This window comes from Podarcis bocagei (genome assembly GCF_964188305.1).
Source record: "Podarcis bocagei genome assembly, chromosome: 11".
Classification (NCBI taxonomy): domain Eukaryota; kingdom Metazoa; phylum Chordata; class Lepidosauria; order Squamata; family Lacertidae; genus Podarcis; species Podarcis bocagei.
In genome coordinates, this window is record NC_138136.1 from 38302365 (window position 1) to 38324683 (window position 22319).

The 22319-nt window shown below is 43.3% G+C and overlaps 1 long non-coding RNA gene across 2 annotated transcripts in view; it reads right to left on the reverse strand.

The window, feature by feature from the left end:
- LOC308597411 overlaps positions 1-22319 on the reverse strand; it is an 88783-nt gene that overhangs the window by 8978 nt on the left and 57486 nt on the right. For both annotated transcript variants that reach the window (XR_014012954.1, XR_014012955.1), the window contains one exon: positions 21939-22138. This is a non-coding gene — a long non-coding RNA (uncharacterized lncRNA). The remainder of the gene's footprint in view (positions 1-21938; positions 22139-22319) is intronic.

Genomic DNA, 22319 nt, shown 5'->3' on the forward strand with positions numbered 1-22319 from the left:
AGTCTGCCGCCACCTCACTCTTTCAGGAGCTTGCTAGGCCATAAAAGAGCACAGCTAACAAGAAGCTAAGCAGCTGTTGTTCTTGGCAAGGGCAGTTAGATTTTCCCTCTGCGTGTGGCAAATTCAGCTGTAGGGAAACAAGAACATCCCATTATTCAAGTGGGAGAGGGTTGCGTTTATTGTGAGTGTTTCAACCATCTCCTTCCCTGACCTTAGACTTCTCCTTAGACTTCTGAAAGTCTAAGAATTTATCTTTAGAGCTGGGGGAGGAAAAGGTGGAAGCAGCCCTTGTGGAAGATTGTTCCCCAAAGGGATGGTTCTAAAATGCAAGTACCAGCCCCAGACTCCCCTGTGGGAAAATTATATAATTTGAGGCATTTCTACTGTGGATAAGACCTTTGGCAGCGATGCGTGCTCCTAAGGCTTTGCTGGGGAAAGATGCTCTGCTGGGACCCTGTCAGTGGCCATTGGCACCAGGGATGGGGGAGATATTCATTTTGTGTAGGGCAGGAAAGGATGGGCATTGCCCTTTTCAACTGCAAAATGGTGAGGCCCTTGTTATGTTTTTGTAATTCGCACTTCCAGAAACAATATGCAAGCCAAAACTCAGCTGTCCTTAAAAAGCGGCACTTTTCCAAATTTTGTGATACTGTTCTCCAGCATTCTCCCCTTCCCCACAAAAGTGTATAGCAGTGGAAAATATGCCCAGAAATAATAGCGAAAATAACAAACAAAAAGGAATTCTATTGGGGGGAACAGCTTGCAAAAACAGTTATAGTAAGAGAACTGTGCACTGAAATGCAGTCAAATCTTCATGAGGGCTTCAAAACAATATTCGCAAGCAGATGCAAAGATGCAGTGAACTGAATTTAAGATTGGGAAAATGAGAGACACCGAGAGAAACTGAAGTGGGCAGATCCACCCTGCTTCCTAAATTTGCTACTGCTTCTGCTCACCTTTGTTTGCCCACAGGTATGAGGCCTTTTAACATGGGTAGAAAAAGTGATACCAATGGCAGATCAAGGTAAGGAGGAGCCTCCTCATATCCTTCCTGTGGAGAGTTCAGCACTAAAGGAATTAAGAAGCATTTGAGGGAAGAGTCATAGCCCAGTGGCAAGCTGCTTTGCATGAAGAGGTTCCCCAACGTCTCCCAGTGTGGCTAGGAGAAACTTCCTGCCTGAAATCCTGGACAGCTCCTGTCCATCGGTGCAGACGATGGTGAGCTAGATGGACCAGAGGTCTGTCAGGATAGAAGACAACTGCCCATCTCCCTTGCTCCTCATGCCCTGGTCAAATGCTTGCAGCATTCCAAGTGTACTGCTAAGGTATAAAAGTATAAAACTGGATTGGGGGAGCAGGAGAAGGAAGCAACAGAAACAAAGCTGTACAGTGGTACCTCAGGTTACATATGCTTCAGGTTACATACGCTTCAGGTTACAGACTCTGTTAACCCAGAAATAGTGCTTCAGGTTAAGAACTTTGCTTCAGGATGAGAACAGAAATTGTGCTCCGGCGGCGCAGCAGCAGCGGGAGGCCCCATTAGCTAAAGTGGTGCTTCAGGTTAAGAACAGTGTCAGGTTAAGAACAGACCTCCAGAACGAATTAAGTACTTAACCCGAGGTACCACTGTATACTTTAAAGCCCTAAACGGCCTCGGCCCAGTAGACCTGAAGGAGTGTTTCCATCCTCATCATCCAGCCTGAGGTCCAGCTCTGAGGGCCTTCTGGAGGTTCCCTCACTGTGGGAAGTGAGGTTATATGGATCCTAGTGGGAAAGCACATTTCTGCCTTTGAATTATTCTGTTTTTGTGTGTGTGCAGAAGGAAGACTCCCCCGTTTCTGCCAGCCCAGCTCTTTCCCCTGCCCCACACATTCCACAATCTCACAGGCTTCAATTGCTGAATTGCAATTTATCAGGGTGTTTTTTTTACAAAACCACAACCATTTGTAGGGTAGAAAAGAGGGCAAAATTACACTGTCTAAAGTTTGGGGGCAATTCCACCCCCACCCCCCCACTAGACATCCCCAGACATTTGCTGTTTTGATTATAGCTTATCTCCAGCAGCAAGCTTCTCTTAAATAAGACAGTAATTGCTTGTTTCGAAGACATGTCATTATAATACAAACACGAGAGACGCACGTCATTTCGATGAAGAAAAGAGGAGCTGCGGAAAATGACTTCAAAGTCTTATTTGAGCTCTCTCCCTTCTCCGAGAAGCCCACTGAAAATAAATCACTCACCCAAATTAAGTATGATGTTCCAAACTCGTCTGATGTGATTGTCACGGAATCATAATGCAACATTTGCTATTCAAGCTGCAGCCACCAAAATGCTCCTGATATTGAATTGATTGCACCTCCTTTTACCAGCACAAATTTAGATTAAAAACACTTCCCTCCCCTTCCCTCTCAAGGTCCTTTCATTACCATCAGTCAAGACAGCCATTTGCATCATTTAACCTTTGTGCCAGAATCATGATACTTAGCATTTGTATCATGCTTTCAAGTGTTCAGGGTACTTTACATGTATTATTATCTCGTTACAAACCCATATTATTATCCTCCACATTGCGGCAAGTAGAGGGGCAGGAAGACCAAGTCGAGGAGAGTGATTTGCTCAAGGGCAACTGATGAGTTCATGGCACAGGTGAGCTTTGATCCAGGAACTTCCTGTTTTGCAGCTCAGTCTCTTAGCCACATGATCTCATGCAAGCCTCCTTTCAACGACAATGGATTAGGGCAGTGTGACACTTCTGATTCCTTTACCACCCTTCAAAGTGCAGGAGAGCATCACAGACTCATGGACCTTCTCCCCAATCTGCCTCCCCTCACTGAAGTAAATATCTTGTCCCCTCATTTCCCATTTTTAACCATGGTTTACTATTCCATAGGAACACACACCACCGTGTGTTGACATTAACTATAACCAAGGCTTGGAAGCAGGTCCCCAAGTCCATGCTGTCCATGTGAACATTTGATCCTGCAATAACGTTTATGTAATATGAACAGCATGCACCAATCAGAACCCAGAAGTCATCCAGGGATTTGGAGTGTGATGTCGCCACCACTCTACTGATGTCACTCAGCTCTATCTCTCCATTCAGTCTGAATCAGAAGATGCTGTAGGTGTGCTGGACTAGTGCCTGGAGGCAACGAGGACTGATAAACTATGACTGAATCCTGACAAGATGGAGGTGCTGTGGATAGGCAGCTCTCATGTCTGGGAATTGGGGAAATAGCCTATTATGGTCAAGGGAGCACATCCCTTCAAAGAGCAGCTACAAAGAACTTGGGAGCAGTCTTTTACTCAATGCTATCACAGTGGAGTAGGTATTTCCAGCAATGGCTAGTTTGGCCTCTATGACCACTCCTGGTCCAGAATAGTCTGACATAAGTAATTTATGCCTGGGTGACCTTGTGTTTGAATAATGAGGGACTGCCCTTAAAGATGGCCTGGAAGTAGTAGCGATTGCAGAATGCCACTGCCCAGTTAGCAGCTAGGGCAGACAAGATGGAAACATGTGATGCTGATCCTAAAAACACTGGGCTACTAGGCCTGGTTGAAGGCACTGGCATCTAAAATCCTCAACAGCTCAGAACCAAAATATCTGCAGAAGAGTGCCTCTTCCAATAGCAGCCAGTACTGAACCTTGTGATCAGTGGAGGGACTCAGCTTGCTGTTCCCCCCTTTCGATTCAGGGTACAAGGACATGCAACAGGGCCTTCTCCACGGTGGCACCTCATCTTCACCTCATGTGTAGGCAGTTTTATTTACTCAGGTCTTTGAACTGACCCAGCAGGCCTCTTCTTATGCTTTTATAGCTCAGCCCTGACTGTTTAGAAGTGTATCAGAGAGCATGTCAGTAGTTATGGGCACCTAATAATTGGACATGGAAGATATAGATCTCAATATATAAATCTTGAGCTCTGAAAGTGGCAAACATACTTCTAGGACCTCCTATGGTTCAGAGATGGGAGAAGTGTCTCTTCCAACATTTCCCCCCATCCACACATAATGGTACCTCACTGCATGCATTTAGAGATGTGGCTGTTCACTCATAAACCAGCATAAAGGGGGGGAAAAACATGTTCAGAGTTGCATAGGAATATGCCTTATACTGAATCAGGCCACTGGTCCATTTAGCTCAGTATTACGTACAGTGGCTGACAGTGACTTCCCAGTTCCAGCCAGCTCTGCATGCATCACTGAGCTAAGGCAGCCCTTCTGAGCTACCATGGAGCTGCAGCAAAGACCCTTCCACTGACCCCATGCATCAGAAGATGGAAAGTGAACCCCCCCCAAAATGTACAAAAAAACAGTGGAGCATTGCTATGGGGGATTAACTTCACTGTTCACCATCTCTGCTGCTTGCTCTTTGTGTCTGGTATATGCAGCTACCTTCTTTCACAGGGTACTCCTCTGATGTTCCTGGAAGATAATTTGTGTAATTAATTGTGCCAACCTTTCATGTGGGAGCTGGAGGGAAAGAACAGAGAAAGGGAAAGCGCCATGGCCTTTAGCATTCTCTTATGAGAACATATTTTCGGTAATCGTGGCATCAAGTTGCTTGGCTATGGTTTTCGCTCTACCCTGCAGAGCCGGAAATTTTTGCTGCGACATAATCTTCTCCGTTGAATTCCCTTAAAATGTACCTTTGAGCAGCAGTGAAACAAAATCTATGCTCTTTCTGCGTTTGTGGTTCTATCGCTTTTACTTTCACATTTTTTGGTACTGTTTTCAAGATGTGGTCACTGGGAGCATTATAAAATCTGGAGTGACTGTTTTTTATCAAAACCAAACCCTGAATATGAGTCAGTTGCCCACGTTTTCCTTTAGTACCGAAACAGAAAGGTACTAAACTTAATACATAGCAGCCTTCAAATTAATTAGAAGAAACACTCCTTCTTTACAACAGGACAGACTGAATAAATATGATGATTCCACAGTTGAGGACAAGAATCACTCTAGCCAGCACTCTCAGGATGGCAAGCAAGCAGGTGGTTGCTCAATGGCAGAGCAAATGGTTTACACAAAGAAGGTTCTTGGTTCAATCTCCAGCACCCCAAGGTAGTGCTGGGAGAGACCCCCACCTGAAACACTGCAGAACTGCAGCCAGTCAGCATGGACAGGACTGAGTTAGATGGACCAATCATCTGACACAGTTCTAGGTAGGTTCCTGGGTCCCTATATACATACCCTCCAACATTTCTCTGATGAAAATAGAGACGTCCTGTTCCATGATGATAATTTTACTATTTATACTCCACACATCTTATTGGGTTGCCCCAGCCACTCTGAGCAGCTTCCAGCATACAGTGGTACCTCGGGTTAAGTACTTAATTCGTTCCAGAGGTCCGTTCTTAACCTGAAGCACCACTTTAGCTAATGGGGCCTCCTGCTGCCACTGCACCACAGCTGCACGATTTCTGTTCTCACCCTGAAGCAAAGTTCTTAACCTGAGGTAATATTTCTGGGTTAGCGGAGTCTGTAACCTGAAGCATATGTAACCCGAGGTACCACTGTATATAAAAACATAATAAAACATTAAACATTTTTTTAAAAACCTTCCCTATAGAGGATTGTTTTCAGACGGCTCGAGGCTTGGATAACTCCATACCCTCCAATATTTCTCCAGTGAAAATAGGGACATCCTAAGGAAAAACAGGACATTCCAGGCTCAAATAAGAGACTGGGATGGCTTCTCTAAATCACGGATGTCCCTGGAAAAGAGGGGCACTTGGAGAGTCTGTATATATTCAAACCTCTGCCAATTACAACTAACAAAAGTGGGTTTCAGCCTTCCCGGCTACTTTTATGTCATCTCCAGGTCTTTATGCTGCTCCAGGTCTGAGAAGGCCCTTTTGCAAACTGCCTTTGGTGGGTGAAAATCACATAGCTGTTTAGCTGTTTGACATCTGCTAGGATGGCATTCCACAGGGTCTGTGTGTCTACCTAAAAGGCCCCAGGCTGGTTCCCTGTAACCTCACCTGTCGCAATGAGGGAACTGCCAGAAGGCCCTCAGAGCTGGATCTCAGTGTCCAGGCTGAACAACGGGGGTATAGATGCTCCTTCAGGTATACAGGGACGAGGCTGTTTAAAGGTCAACACCAACACTTGGAAGTGTGATCAGAAACGTACTGGGAGCCAATGTAGTTCTTTTAGGACCTGTGTTATGTGTTCCCAGTGGCCACTCCCAGTCACCAGTCTAGCTGTTGCATTCTGGATTAGTTGTAGTTTCCAAGTCACCTTCAAAGGTAGCCCCACATAGAGTGCATTTCAGTAGTCCAAGTGGGGGATAACCAGGGCATGTACCGCCCTGGCGAGACAATGTGCAGAATGGGCACACTGAGCTGTCCTAAGTGTTCACAGTCATAGCAGGGTCCCTGTGTGATAGCACTATAATGGTTACTCCAGCCCTGGAAAATCTGAGCAGATGTGGTTCCTAGAAATTAATTATTCCTTTGCTGTAGGAGAATAGCTGGCTGTATGCAAGATGCATGGAGAAAAGGGGGAATGAAATGATTTTGTCCAAGCTGTCTGTATACTCTCACGTATCCAGTTTAAAAATTCAGCTGTAATTGTGACCCATTTCAGTAATGAAACATTCATGCCAGACTGTGGAAATGTAAAATACACACCCTGCAGAAAAATGTGGTTAGTATCCAGGACCGATAAGGCAGATGGCTGTGAAAGTTGATGATGAATTATCTTCACAAAAAGGGGAAGGCAGCCAACTGTTCAGGTGGTTGATTTATTTAATGTTATCACAGCCTTTGCTAAGGAACTCAGTTTGCCATGTTTGACTTGTCTACACATCTCCCATTTTATTTTATTTTTAAATGTGTAAGATAATGCATGAGTCACAAAGGCTGAAGCTATAGCAATGGATATTATAGGGATTACCCTATCAGGTGGGAGGAAATCACTATGTGGTTGATGAAAGGGGTTAAGTCCCCTTCCCTTAACCACTGGTCAATTTCCATAATGAAGTTTTCATTGATATTGTAATAGAAGATCTGCCGTCCTCTTTCATCATCCCAAGCAGTGTTGGGTACCAAGGAGAAGAAGGTGCTGGCTAGTTAATAAAGTGAAAAAGCAGGTCAACAAGAATTTAGAAGAGAAAGTGACAAGACGCCAGCTCATCATTCACCTGCTCATCCTCCAATGCAATACATAAAACAAAGAAGTTAGTCTCTGCACAAAGGAATAAGCAGACACAAATCTGGCATGTGACTAAAGTTGGAGCATGCAGAGCCATGTCTGCATCCATCACTGGTTAAACGAAGAGAGAGAGGGAGGGAGAAGCAGGAAATACTACATGTTCCTTCCTCTCTGCCTATCAGCAATACAGCTGTGTGGTGTTAGCCCCTTCTCATGCTAACTAGCAAGAATATGCATTGGTTATGTTTGGCTGCTAATCTCCCACAACATTAACCACGGAATCATAGATGGAAACAGATCACATAGTCCAGCAGGGGTGGGGAACCTCCCGTTGTTGTTGTTGTTGTTAAATGTGACCTTCCAGAACTCTTCCCAAACCATACCTAAAGCTGGTTATACTCTAAATATAAGTACCGGTATTTTGCCTGCATAGTTTTTTCTGCTGCTATTGCTGTGAACCAGTGAATGATGCTAAGTAAATCTTATTTTTGATCTTATTTCTCAGATTGTTGCCTGATGCTTTGCTAAGCAGGATAAGAAGGGAGAAGCCAGCTTACTTGCTGTGGTCTAAACTACTGAGCCTATTGGTCTTGCCGACCGGAAGGTCGGTGGTTCAAATCTGCACAAAAGGGTGAACTTCCATTGCTCCCAGCTTCTGCCAACCTAGCAATTCGAAAGCACACTAGTGCACGTAGTGGCGGGAAGGTAAATGGCACTTCCATGCACTCTGGCCTCCGTCATGGTGTTCTATTGCACAACAGACAGCTTTCTGGGTCATGTGGCCAGAAAGCTGTCTGTTGACAAACACTGGCTCCCTCAGCCTGAAAGCGAGATGAGCTCCAGAACCCATAGTCACCTTTGACTGGACTTAACCATCCAGAGGTACTTTACCTTTACCTTTCTTCATAGCTGGACTTAGTCAACACAAGGTTTTGCAGCCTAATTCCTATGCTTTTAATTTTGTTGCCAGGGATGGGATTTTGAAACTCTGTTCCATCCACCCACATGGGCACCTATAGCAATAAATGGCAATTAATATATCCTTTCCTACCAATTAAAACCCATCCCACAAATGTCAAGGTGCTTAATATGCGAACAGGTGAGCTTGGTTAGATGACTGGGGAACCTGGACACTTTTGAAGGGGGGATAAGGGGTTCTATATGGTACCATCTGGGAATTAAGCAGATGATGCTATGCTCACCTGACTCTTCTTTCATGTTATCCACTCCTAGCACTGACCTGGCTTCCCTAAGGCCAGCTTTCTGCATTGTCCTCACCCCTTCTCAGATAAGAGCAGGTCTTCCTTCTCAATGAGAAGTGAGCAGTGCAACAGTGTACTTGTGACATTTAGAAGTTAGAGAACTTTAGCGCCAATCACAATCCATGGCCAACAAGAACTGAGAAACTCTCACCTAACTGTTGCATACAAGAACTCTGGAAAATGCCACTGAGTAATGAGAAAAGAAAATGCACCATGTCCTCTTCGTGCTTAATGATATGCTCTACTTGACATTATTAAAGCACTTAGAGGAACCCTTGTGCCTCATTCTCTGCCTGCATTTTATTTAAACAACTGCAGACAGCAATGGGCTTTAGTGCTCGCTCGCAGAGGATTTGTTTTTAGCAAATTGCGTCCTGAAGAGAGTACTAATCATGCTGACATGTTCTCCAGAGATGGAACCCATTTAGAAGCGTACGTAGGAATGCCTGGTGACTCTGCTGGTTTAATTTTGCATTAGTGGGCTGAGATCACCAGGCATTACACTGATTGGAGGAGATTCGCTGCCTGCGCTGCTCCCAGGTTTTGCTGAGTGGCTTGATGGGCAGGGAGATTTACAGCGAGGATTTAGAGGAGGCAGTAATATGCTGCCTTCCGGTCTTGAGCCTACAGAGGAGAAGGTAAAACTGAAAGGGAGGGGAAGGAGATGTGAGAGTCAATAGGATGATGGTCCCAGGGAAGGTATTTTTGGTAACAGAGTGTTCCATCTCAAGTACATGAATTATGGAAGGATTTTTAAAAGCATGAATGGAGACACTGGAGTATTAAAAATGAGCACAAACCTTCCAACTTTTCACAGATTAAAATGTGGTTGCAATCCTATATCCACTTACTTGTCTCTTTAAGCATAAACTCAATTTAATAGGCATATACAGAGATGATTGTACTGCAGTTCTTATACCATGCACTGCTGTATTTATAACATATCACTGAAGACCCTTTTCTAGTTGCTGTGTGTGTTTTCTCTGGAATTAACTTGCTCTTTGCTGAAGATGTGGAATTCCTTTTCCAGTATACCTGGTAAATCACACTGGTCCTCCTACAACACTTCCCGCAGTTAGCACTTCTAATAGACATTGGTCATGTTGCCGTGGGCAACATGTGGCCCTCTAGATGTTCTTGGAATCTACGGTAAGTCCCATGATGCCTGGTCAGGAACAGGGATCATGGGACTTGTAGTCCAGCAACATCTGGAAGACCACAGGTGCTCCATCCCTGGCGTACATGAATGTGCAGCGGAGGCAGCATGCGTCTACCCTTCAACCCCACCTCTAGGTGAGATGTGTAATTTCTACATATCTGGCAGTGGGGCTGAAACCTAAGAAGGCGAGTTCGAGTAAACTAACTCTTAACAATCCCAAAAGGAATTCCAGCTGTGCAAAATGAAAAACAAGTAATGTGATTTTCCAGGGACATGTCCTGAGAAATTGGGACTGGTAAATAGAGGCATTTAGAGCTTATGGATCCAATCACCGTCTGAATGATGTTAATGGCAAAGCTCAGCATACCTTCAGTTTTTCTCTAGTTACTGGAGAGGAGTGAGTGTGAGAAAGAAGTGAGTTTTAATTTGGAGGAATTCAAAATACATTTTACAGAAAAAACCTCATTACATTTTTGGCTAGACCTTGACCCTTTTGAATTTGGGTCTGGCCTCAAATGAATTTTGACCCCATCCATGCTGATAGTCTCCCTGCCAGTTCCCTTTGTCTCATTCCAATATAAACAAACTTGCCTTTGAGAAGCTGTGGATGAACCAGGAAGTGCTCACTTGAGAAACAAAGTGTCTTTTCCAACTTCTCTTTAACCTTTTCAAGACAATCTAGGGGTGAATTCTCTCCCACTAAAAGCAATGGAACAACAACAACTTCTTCTCCTTCTCCTTCTCCTTCTCCTTCTCCTTCTCCTTCTCCTTCTCCTTCTCCTTCTTACCTTACCTTAGTGTAATCATAACCAATACTGGTTGCTAAAACACTTAGAACAGCTTTGCTCAACCAAATGTCCTCAGTATGTTTCATACTACAAATCCCATCAGCCCCCCAACTAGCAGGGTCAGTGTCCGGGGTTAATGGGAGCTGAAGGCCAAGGTATTTGGAGCAGAGGCAGCAATGGACACACTTGGGTTTTTATTATTTCTTTAGTTATTTCTCTCCCAGCTCCCATGGAACAGTTACCCCCACAGAGCAACAGAAAGATAGAAAGCGGTGCATAATTTGCTTGCCGAATGCAGTAGAATTAATCTGAGACTTAAAGAGCACATCAACCTGAAAGAGGAACTGGGAGAACACTGAAAGAGAAAATGGCAAACACCCTCCCCAGCTCATGAATGAGGGTAAAGCACGGAGGAGGCCTCAGAGGCTTCTTGGGCACTGGCAAGGGCATGATTGTGCCCACCAGCGCCACTTTGGCGATCCCTGATCTGGAGTGATACAAAAGCTAATTTAGAACTATCTTGTAAAAATGCCTCTTTGGAAGGAAAAAAAGTTCCATCACCATGGTTGGAAACAATATTTGTGATGGCACTAAGCATCTAAACAAAGCGCTTGGTAATTCAAACCAACTGCTGATTTTAAGGTTCTTTCCCCCCTCTTTCCATTCATTTTTGGCACTACATCCCACTGCAGTCTTGACTAGTTTCTTTTAGCTCTGGAAAGAAAAAGAAAAAAGTTTGGAAAAAAAATTGAAAGGGGAAGACAGGAATGAGGGAATTCTTACATTGCATGAGTGTGGTTTAATAGTGTGTGCTATTTGTACACATCACTAACTGGGGAAGTTAAATCATTTTTGGATACAAATTGCTGTAGATGCTTCCAGAATGCTGTTGAACTCAAGTCTTTAAAGTGAAAAATCTTCACTGCCTGTTATTACAAGGACTCTCGCCAGCTAAAACCAGTTTCTCTCAGGATTTTTATTTTTATTGCTATTTGTGCCATGCTGTCTAAGAACCTCATGTTTATGAAGCTTCCATTTTCTTTATTTAAAGCATAGAATGTCTTCCATGGATGATTTTACTAAAGGCAGGTTTGCAAGAGCAGCTCTTTCAGTGTAACCCTTCCTTCATAAGCTTCGGCTCCTGTTTTGTTCTTATAGGATGCTTTCTTCCATGCGTCAACATCACAACCACTCCTACATTATTATCACCATCAACCTTTATTACGATCCAGAGACCCAACAAATCGTTACAAAGTGATACACAATTCATACAGCCTACCTCCAGGTTAAACAAGCATTATTATTATTTCATTTATTTAATTTATGGAATGCTTCTCATGAGGCATCCTCATGAAAACAGAACGTGTGTGTGTGTGTGTGTGTGTGTGTGTGTGTGTAACAACAATATTTACAATCAATTCAGATCCAGTACATATACCAACTGGGAACTGTTTTTTAAAGAGCAAATATTCAGACAACACAGTATCTGAACAACAACAAAAAAACATACTTATTAGGAATGTATAAAAATCACCTCTGATGATTTGCTAACCTCGTATGAACTTCTTTTAAAAATAGTTCTCAGTATTCCTCCAAAAATATGCCCAAGCAGGACCTTCGAACTTCTGCATGAAGTTTCCCCAAACTAACTCCAAATACTTCACTACATGCAGAATCTAGTGGCAATTCCATGTGGCAGTTATACTGTGCTTGTAGCTGGTGAAAATCCTCATAAAACTTAGATTCCAAACCCCTAAATGAACTTTTTTCTCTTGATATTTGGCTGATTTTGGCTCTGGGGAGGTTTCATGAAAGCCACCCCTTTTCTTTTAACAAACAAACAACCTTTCCACTGCCTGCTGGTAATCCTGGCATCATTGATCATGATCCTCACTGCATTGTCCTCTTGATTCGTCTTCAGAAATCATTGCATCATGAAATTTCATGGCTATGGGACGTTATCACAAAGCCAACTCAGAGTGAGGGCAATGCTTCCTGGTGTCATATAGTGGGGAGTGGAATCACTCTTGCCAATAAGTGCAACAGAGCCTTCTGAAAACTTGCCCAGTTAGTAGGAGACATTGTCTGCAGCCTATAAAGAGGGTGGCGAAATTCGGCCATTCCATCTAAGCTCTATGACTGAGGGATCTGTCATTAGCTGAATCTGCAACTGCCTAAGTTGGGACCACTTGATTTCCTGCATTGCAAGAAGTTGGATTAGATGAGCCTTGGGGTCCCTTCCAACTCTACACTTCTATGATTCTATGATTTTTCTTTACAGTGGAGTAGGTACCCCTGCTTCCATACTGTTGACTCATATGAATATAGGGTCCCCATTAGTTAAATCAGTAATGATATACTGGGCAAGAGACTTTGGCTATAATATGCAGTTTGCATCATGGGGGATGTTATGGAAAGAGGATTTGAAGTTACAGCCTGCTGTTTGTTAAAAGAAAATAATATGAAAATGATGTACCGTTGGTATCTGACACCCAGCAAAATTGCAAAAATGTATAGAACCAGTTCGAATGTGTGCTGGAAATGTAAAGAGAAAAAGGGTACTTTTTATCATATGTGGTGGTCATGCTTTCTGGGAAATGATATATAACGAGTTGAAGAAAATGTTTAAGATAACTTTTGTTAAAAAACCAGAGATGAGTTTTTTTTTGCTAGGCATCATGGGTGAGGAACTACCAAAATAAAATAAAAGACTGTTTATGTATGCAGCGATGGCAACGAGGATGCTTTTGGCCCAGAGATGGAAAGAAGGAGAAGAACCGACCAGAGAAGAGTGGCAGACCAAGTTAATGGAATATGCGGAAATGGCAAGACTGACGGGAAAGATCAGAAGCCAGGAAGACCAAGTATTTTTAAAAGACTGGAATAATTTTTAAAATATATTTGAAAGACCACTGTAAACAGTTGAAATCACTGGCAGGAATACAATGACACTTGCCAAGTAACATGAACTTAGGTTACCATGATTATATAATAGATGGAGTACAGTAAAAGATGCAGGAATAAAATTTGGAAATGAAACCTATAGAGGGAGGGAGGGAGGTCTAAAGGTTCGAAAGAACCTCTTTTTATTTTTGGAATGGTTATATTTGTTGTGTACGACTTTATGTAAAACTAATAAAAACTTTTTTTAAAAAAAGAAGACTATAGGGTCTCCATCAGCCCTTATGTGGATGCCACATTTAACAGCTGTGCATATTCCTGCCTGCATACTGGCTCTTGGAAGCCTTCCCAGTTTCCTGGCACATATAATTTTCCAGTGCTTGCCTCCAACAGCGTACGTTTTAACAAAGAGCTCATTTTTGTGTGTAATGCAGCAAACCTTCCTACAATGGATCCATATGTGTTGAACTCTTCACAGATTGGCTCACTCCACCCACAACCAAGTTTGGCTACTGAGTGGGTAAGGAAGTGCTGTGTTGGTGAACTCCTACAGCCCAAATCACAGGGCTGCCACTTAAGCCTTTAGCATCACTTATGAACTTAGGAGACATGTATTTACAGATGATAGGAGGACAGATAGGTTAACCCCAGCATGATGCTCAGAAACTGTATGGAAGAGATTTGAATAGAGTATCCAATCTTGGTGTGTTTGACCCTTTTGGATATACTTTAAGCCCTTGTTGTTGGGTATCTAAGCAGCCACTTACCTGGGTTACCTGTCAGCTGAAACATTTATCAAAGGATCTGCATCCAGTGTCCTAATATTTGGAAGTTAGGCAGGTAGTAATAGAGAGAGGACCTACAGTAAGTGTAGAAAAAGTGCTGTTGTTGGACTACAATCCCATGATCCCAGGTACTGCTGGCTGGGGCTGTTTAGAGTTGTTGTCCAACAACAAATGGAAGACACCATACTGTCTACCCTAGAAACCTGGTGTTTGCCAGATGTCATTGAACTACAACTCCCATCTGCCCCAGCCAGCATGGCCAGTGGTCAGAGATGATGGGAGCTGTAGTCTAACAACATCTGGAAGGCACCATATTGGGGAAGGCACCAACTATGGAATCCTCCTAAGACATGTTCACCAAGTCCCATCATTACTATCAGGCTAGGTATGTCCTGTTTACCTGAGCTTTCAAAGGTGTGTAAGATGTCTGAGTGGGATTAACTAAGTTGTGGTGTGAGTGGAATGAGGTCCACTCACATAACTGGGACTTCCTGTCTCTCTTGCCCACATATGCCCCTAAATTTGCTCTGGTGGGTTTGGGGAAGCCACCACAACAGGTTTAGTGGGTACATGTGGTGGGAGAAGAGGAGGGGAAGTCCTGTTGCACAAGGGGACCTTGTTCCCCACACAAATACTCCACTTAGCGCTATGCTGAATTCTGCCCTCTGCTGTAACTGCATTCATTACATTTCTTTCAATATTTTATACTGCTTTTTATTGGTGCCTTGAGGGCCTTTAAAATGGAAAGGTGGCAGAGCAGAAATGTCTTAAATAAAGAAGCATGTAGCTATGGGCTTGTGTTTTTGGGGTGGGGGGTGTTCGCTTTGGTAGTAGAGTCATCTGGAAGCGGGAACCTTTCTAGCTTTTCACCACTAGACAAATTTGAGGCAGCTTTCTCAAATCAATGATAGCTCCAGCTGGTGGATCAGACCAAGAAATATTCGAGATTTATCAGGAGATCCTATTATCCCTCCCACGTGGCAGTGCCATCATCAGTAAGCCTCTTGCCTCGAGTGAAATATCCAGGCAAATAATGTTCTCCCTATCACCAAACAAGGAGAGAGCACAACCCCTACTTCCTTTGCATCCCATTGCCCAGCTGTAACTTCCCGGTGGATGCATGTGATTAACCTACTAAGCATTATTGGAAACCAAATACATTGTTAACAAACCTAGCCTTTTTATCTCCACTTAGCACACAGTTTTGTGAGTGGTAATGAGCTATTCTGCTAAAAGGGCCTGAGGCAAAGATTGGGAGATTGTGCATGTTATGTAAACACATTTATTTTGGGAACTGGAGGGCTATTTCGTGCTGCACTTAGACCACATTTGTTCTGGCTCCATAATGACCATTTGATTCCATCTGATAATGAGGGAGCGACAATGCAGCCTCCACTGTCAGTGAGTTTGTTTCTGTAGGAATGAGATGGAACAATGTAAGCTTTTAACAGCGAATATTCAGGCTCTGTTAGGAGTAAATAAAAATTGATTCTCTCCCCTCCCCCTCCCCCAAAAGTTGCATGTTCTCAATTAGACTCAATGCACAAACATCTTGATTTACTTTTTAATCAAAAGGTCAAAACTGTTTGGCACCAGAGTCCTAAAGTTGTTGCAAAAAGAAAAAGAAAAAATGGATGCCATAGAACTGGAAAGGGAAATCAATGTGATCAAAGGGTTGGAGCACCTCCCTTACAAGGCAAGGCTAAAGTGTTTGAGGCTTTTTAGTTGAAAAGAAGGATGACTAAGTGGGAACATGATCAAGGTTTACAGAATTATGACTCTTGTTTTTATCCCTCTGTACTAAAACTCAGATCATCCAGTGAAGATGACGGGGAGAGGGTTGAGAATGCATTTCTTTCCACAGTGTGGAACTGACTTGAAGAATTCAGGACCCCAAGACGTGCTGATAGTTAGGGGGAAAACTGGGGTTATTCAAAAAATGGAGCCACCCATCTAGCTGACATTGGATCTGGAAGTCAGCACTTTCAGCTACTGACACCACTTGGACCTCCAGTGACAGAACTGGACCCAAGAGTACTTCCAGATTGTGTGCTTCCACCCAACCCTTTGTCCCACATAGCACCTTGTCCTGTAAGCCCTCAGCTCACTGGGGGCATCTCAAGTACATGCCTGTAGTTTTGTCATAAAATTGAAGCCATTCCCCAGGTTGTGGGCAAGAAGCATGGCTGTTTCTCTTAAAATCCTTGGTGAAGGATATGGCTTCCTTATGCCACTCCTTGGCTTTCCCACCTCCAGATCCTTCTGACACCAGTCCATTAGCAACATGATGTCCTGTGCAAAAAACAAGCATTCTGAAGCGCTTGAGAAATAAAGCACCACAAGGGTCAATAAGCCATCAGAGATTCTGGAATGGCTCCACTTCAGTAAGACGTTGGATCGTGTGGATCATCAACTTTGTATTTTTTTGGGGGGGCGCCATTGTCTATGAAACAAAACCCATGTACAAGTGAGGGATAAAGACTTGAGAGAGCCCTGACATTTGTGTAAGTACAAAAAAATGAGAGAGAGAGGGAACCCTAAGGCAATGAGGGGTGGGGGAAACCCAAAACAGACCAACAAAGGCTTCAGTGGCCACTGAAAAAACGGGAAAGTGGGACTGAGTGGGGAGGACAAGAAAATGGAATAGAGAGACCGGATATTCCAATATTATGGTGCAGGTCCCACTGAGAGTAACCCATAACCCCACTTTCCTCAAGCCCAGCCTCAAATGTAAGCAGATAACAGATCAGATCAGGGCCAAGAAAGACTGATTTTAAATGAGTGGTTCTTTAAATAACATGGCAGCTGCCTTCTCCAAGGTTAACAAGATAAATGATCCAATTTACTTCTGCCCGTGGATTTAAATTATAATATAAGTTCATTTTTTCAAATGTCTTGGGGCACATCAAAAAAATATTTGGATAAATGAAAGGTCAGATACAGGGAAGTGCTGTTACATATAATCACGCTGACAGCTAGCTCCTAGGAGAAGGATTTCAATAGCCAGCAAAATATGTGTGAATATTTTCTTTCCTTGCTGTGAACATGTGCATTGGGATATGTTAGAGCATGATTGGCCAGCTCAAGGCTGCATTCCATGTAGTTTGTTCCAGTTTCCTGACGTTTCCAAAACTCTTAATTTCTGCGCATTATCACTAAGCTTTTGCATGAAGTAAAAGCCACTTCCAGAAATATAGCAGAATATAGCACTCATTTCTGTGTTATATGCAAATGGATTTTTCCCCGGAAGCAAATAACATGGCAATGAGTGCTAAACTTGCACTGTATTCTCCTATATTTCTGGAAGTGGCTTTTACTGCTTGTGAAAGCTCAATGATAAGGCAGAAATTAACACAGGGAAATGGTGGAATTAGCTTCAGTAGGACAGGCAGAGACTCTAAGAAGTATTTAAGGAGATCCAATCCCCAACATTTACTATTAAAGAAGGGCACCATGGCTTTATACTGCTGCTCCCAATTCCTGTGTTGTTGTTCTGTAATGCTATCAATTGATTTTGAGAGTAACAGAAATAAAATACAGATACCTTCTCCAATGAAATGGATAAGAGGGCAATATGGTCTAGAGTTTGACTTACAGATTTAATACAAACCACATTTGGTGTGGTTGTATGTATATAAGTATGTGGGGGGGGAGCAGGTTTTGTGGTTGTGTGAGTATAATTTCTGAGATTTCAAATTCATATTTCCACATAGATTTTTTCCACAGCAAACTTAGATTTTTATTATTACTTTTGACAAATGCCCTCCGGCATGCTCCTAGAAACTATGTTTAAAATGTCTTATTACCACCTTTAGTTTATCAGCGGGGAAAATAAAGTTCTTCAAACTCCTCACCGCTCAATATTTTTGCCCCCAGGATTGGAGGTTGCTTGAGCAAAATCTATTTTGCTAGTTAATAACCATTAAAAGACCATAATTACTATACTTGAGACACATTTATTGCAATTTCAGTGTTGACCTTGTGACTTCCTTCCTTTTCTAGCTCAGGTTCAGTTTAACATAAATATTTAACTTTAAGGAAACTCTGGATTCCTCAAAGTCTGGAGGCAGCCCAGTAAACAGATGAAACAGCAACGGACGTGCAGAACTGAGTGAGTGCACGGAAATGAACAAGTGACCTGAGGGAGTAGATTTGTGTGTGCGCACGTGAATATGATTTCTTACCTGACCTTCACCACTGAGTCCCATTTCAACAATGTACAATTCTAAAACAAGTTAAGCTGTTCCAAATGGAACAGCACAGTAAAAACTCAGAGCAAGAGGTGCTTTCCACAAAACAAAATACCTTATCTGGCAAAGGCCAGGGTCAAGAGGTATACATCCTCAGCATATGACAAAAGCTATACAATGAAGGTGCAGAAGGTACTATCTCTGTGGGGAGGGAGTTCCACAATTTAGAGCTGCCATGGACGAAGCCCTCTCCTGGGCTGCTCACTGAGGATGGTGGAATAACCAAGAGAGCCCCCTCTGCACAACTCCTGATAAGGGCAGCAGGCACAGAGATATTTGGGGCCAAGACCACTTAGGGCTTAAATCATTAAAGTGAACAACTTTGGCTGGGCCCAGAGATGAACTGGCCACCAGTGCAGTTGCACCTGCTACTATGCACCGTGGCGTTGGTGCGTGCATGCGTATTTTCTGCTCCACCACAGGAAGCAAAACGTCATGGGCCAGCCTGGCCTCAGAGTTGTGCTGCCAGCCAGAGTAGGTGATACTGAACCAGCTAGGCCAATGATCTGACTTGGTAAGAGGATGCATTAGCAGAAAACATTCTCAGGGTTTTTGCTTTTTTAAAAATAAAACCACCACTAGTATGCTATGGGAAGTTCTGGGTGGGATTAAACTAATGAGTCCTGTCAGCAGGTACCCTGGACAAGGGCATTCACTTGAGAAATGGTGATTTCACCTCTCCTCTCTCCTCTCCTCTCCTGCCCCACATGCTCCCAAAATTGGTCCTGGAAGGGGGTGTCTGGAGAAACCACCCTGTCCCTGTACACTGCATGGGAGGGAATCGTTCTATCAGACAAGCCCAAATGCTGATGGAACAATCGCCATAGCACAATGTTGAATTCCTCCCACTGTACTCATCAAATATAAGAGAAGCAGTCTGTTCATGTATTAAAGAACATTGGGGGGTATTCCGCGAAACATTAGATAAATGAAGATGTACGTAGAGATGCCCACACATAGCTCTGTGTATGTGGGAAGGAAAGGAGAAGAGTTGGCAGGGTGCCCCATGCGTGGCAGCTCACAGGAGAAGGAAGAATGCAGCGGAAGACTAGATTGTTCCCCCCTTTGGTTTTCAAAGACACTGACATTTGGCTAACAGGCCTCAAGCTGTGTTAATAAACGGCTGTCAATCTGAATATTACTTCCAGAAACACGCCTTGCTTCCCACCACTGATGCAGAGTTAAATAAAACATCTTTGAAAATTGTCAAAACGGACCTATGCAGAAGTTATACGGGACTGCAGAAACATTTCTGGAGGAACCTTATTCTGTAGCAGCTAGCAGACACAGCCTGAACTGAACTCTTTCTGCAATACTGACCAAGCATTCCCCATCTCTTCTGACACAAACCTCCAGTTTGAATAGCTGTTTTAACACCTTCTATTGCTGTGCTTTTAATGGCCTTGTTTAGTTGTGCGCTTCAATTGCAGGTGGCGATTTTAATGTTTGATGAAATTGTTTTAATGTGTATTTTAATTATGTGGGTTTGTGTCCTTGGTAATTGGTTATACACTTGCAAACTGCTTAGAAGCCACTTCGGCAAATAAGCGGTATATAAATTAATTAAATGGTAGTAGTAGAAAAAGAAAAAAGGACGCGGGTGGTGCTGTGGGTTAAACCACAGAGCCTAGGACTTGCCGATCAGAAGGTCGGCGGTTCGAATCCCCGCGATGGGGTGAGCTCCTGTTGCTCAGTCCCAGCTCCTGCCCACCTAGCAGTTCGAAAGCACGTCAAAGTGCAAGTAGATAAATAGGTACCGCTCTGGCGGGAAGGTAAACGGCATTTCCATGCGCTGCTCTGGTTTGCCAGAAGTGGCTTAGTCATGCTGGCCACATGACCCAGAAGCTATATGCCGGCTCCTTCGGCCAATAAAACGAGATGAGTGTCGCAACCCCAGAGTCGGCCACGACTGGACCTAATGGTCAGGGCTCCCTTTACCTTACCTTTAGTAGAAAAAGAAGAAATGTAAAGTAAAATGTTTACATTGGCCAGTGGAAATTAAATGTGATGTACTTGTGCGTTTGGGTGGTTGTTCCTGTTCCTTTTCCTGTTTATTTGAAAATTAGATATCTATGAAAACTAGCCTATGCCATTCAGTTTAGAGAATGGGGAAACTGTCTGTTGATTTATTACAGGGATGTGCTACATTAATCAAGAGCTGGTTACTGTGGGGGAAAAGGTCTAAGATGTGCTAGCAGATTCTGGATGGACAGCAAATAAAATGTTTCAGTTTCCAGCTGCAACTGCAGCTTAAACAAGTGTATGTTGATGCTATGTATGGCTTTACTGTTGATCACACTTACATTTTGCAGTATCTTGCTTCCACTGCTTCATGGACTGGCCTCAGCACATGAGGATTGCCAAAGACCTGCGAAATAGGCCAAGGGAAGCAAGACTGATCTGTCATTTAGGCATTATTGTGGACAGGCTGTGTGCTATGGGAACAGGCAGCCTCTTGCCCTGCAGTGAAAATCTGCAATCAAGTCCAGTCACAAATGCAGGATGTCTGAGCCCTTGAGAGCATTTGCTGGTGTGCTGAATTACATTTAGAGCTGCTCAAATCTGTCTGTGGATTTGTACGCTTCACCTCTGACCTGGATTTGGAATGGGATTTGGATTCCTGTCTTGCATTAACACCTGTGCCGTATGTGTTTCATGCTAGAAAGCTATGAGCAAGAGAATAAGCAGACAAGAGAGAACGGGTGAAACTGAAACATTGTCAAAATAGTCACATAATTTATATGCTCCTCACCCCTGCAGAATAAGTCTATAATATCTGAGGAATTGCTAGGAGAAATGGACTGTCTTGACCTTAGGCAATTTAATATTGTTCCCCATTGGATCTTGGAAGGCTGGGTCTGCCAATCCGAATCATGATTCATCCTACGAATGCAGAATCCTGATGGGGTCTCCCTTTGTTCGTTCTGTCCCATGGCTGCAGGTGCCCCAGCAACACAGAGAGATTTATGCTCCATACCCTCCAACATTTCTCCGCTGAAAATAGGGACGTCCCATTCCATAATGATAATTTTACTATTTATACCCCACACGTCTTACTGGGTTGCCCCAGCCACTCTGGACAACTTCCAACATATATAAAAACATAATAAAACATTAAACATTTTTAAAAAACTTCCCTATACAGGATTGTTTTCAGACGCATCAGATAACTCCATACCCTGTAACATTTCTCCAGGGAAATAGGGACATCCTACCATACCCTCCAACATTTCTCCAATGAAAATAGGGACATCCTAAGGAAAAGTGGGACATTCAGGGATAAAATCAGAAACCAGGACAGCTTCTCTAAATCAGGGATGTCCCTGGAAAATAGGGACATTTGGAGGGCCTAATGTTCCTGTCCAGTGCTGATCAAACTCATTGGATGCCTTGCCCTTTTCCTTAAACTGTATAGCCTGTCACAAACAACAACAAAATCTTGCAGCATATTAAAACTAACATATTGTAGACTCTGGTCTAGGACTGTGCTAAAATTTTCTTTAGCTCCCCCCCCCCGCCCCCCGTTTCCCATTAGTTAAGGAGATAAGAAATTGCATTTGAAAATTCTCAAGAGGGAGAAGAAATTCAGTGATATTCTCATTGGTCAGGTGAATGGTTTTTGTTCCACTTACCTTACTTTTGAGCTGTCCTTTCTTTCATTCACCAAATCATCTCTCTGGTCACCTGCATTCTGCAGCCTTCTTGGATGCTCCCACTTCCGGAGAACCTCATGATGGCCTCATCTGGCCTATGCTGCAGACATGGGAAGGTGGGAAGGCTGCTTACAGTGCATCTGATAAATGTTTAGTGCAGTCTTTACTTTTGAAAAAATCTGTGGGAAAAGAGGTAAAAGGAAGAACAAAATAAGGGTGTGTACTGGTCTCAGGCTCTTGGTAGCCAGCTTCCCTTTCCTAATCTTCAATTAAAGCCCAGGAGTAATTCAGGCTATGGCAATTTTTCAAATCAGAAAATATGGGCACCTGGGGAGGCTGCAGACCATTGGGATAATGTTT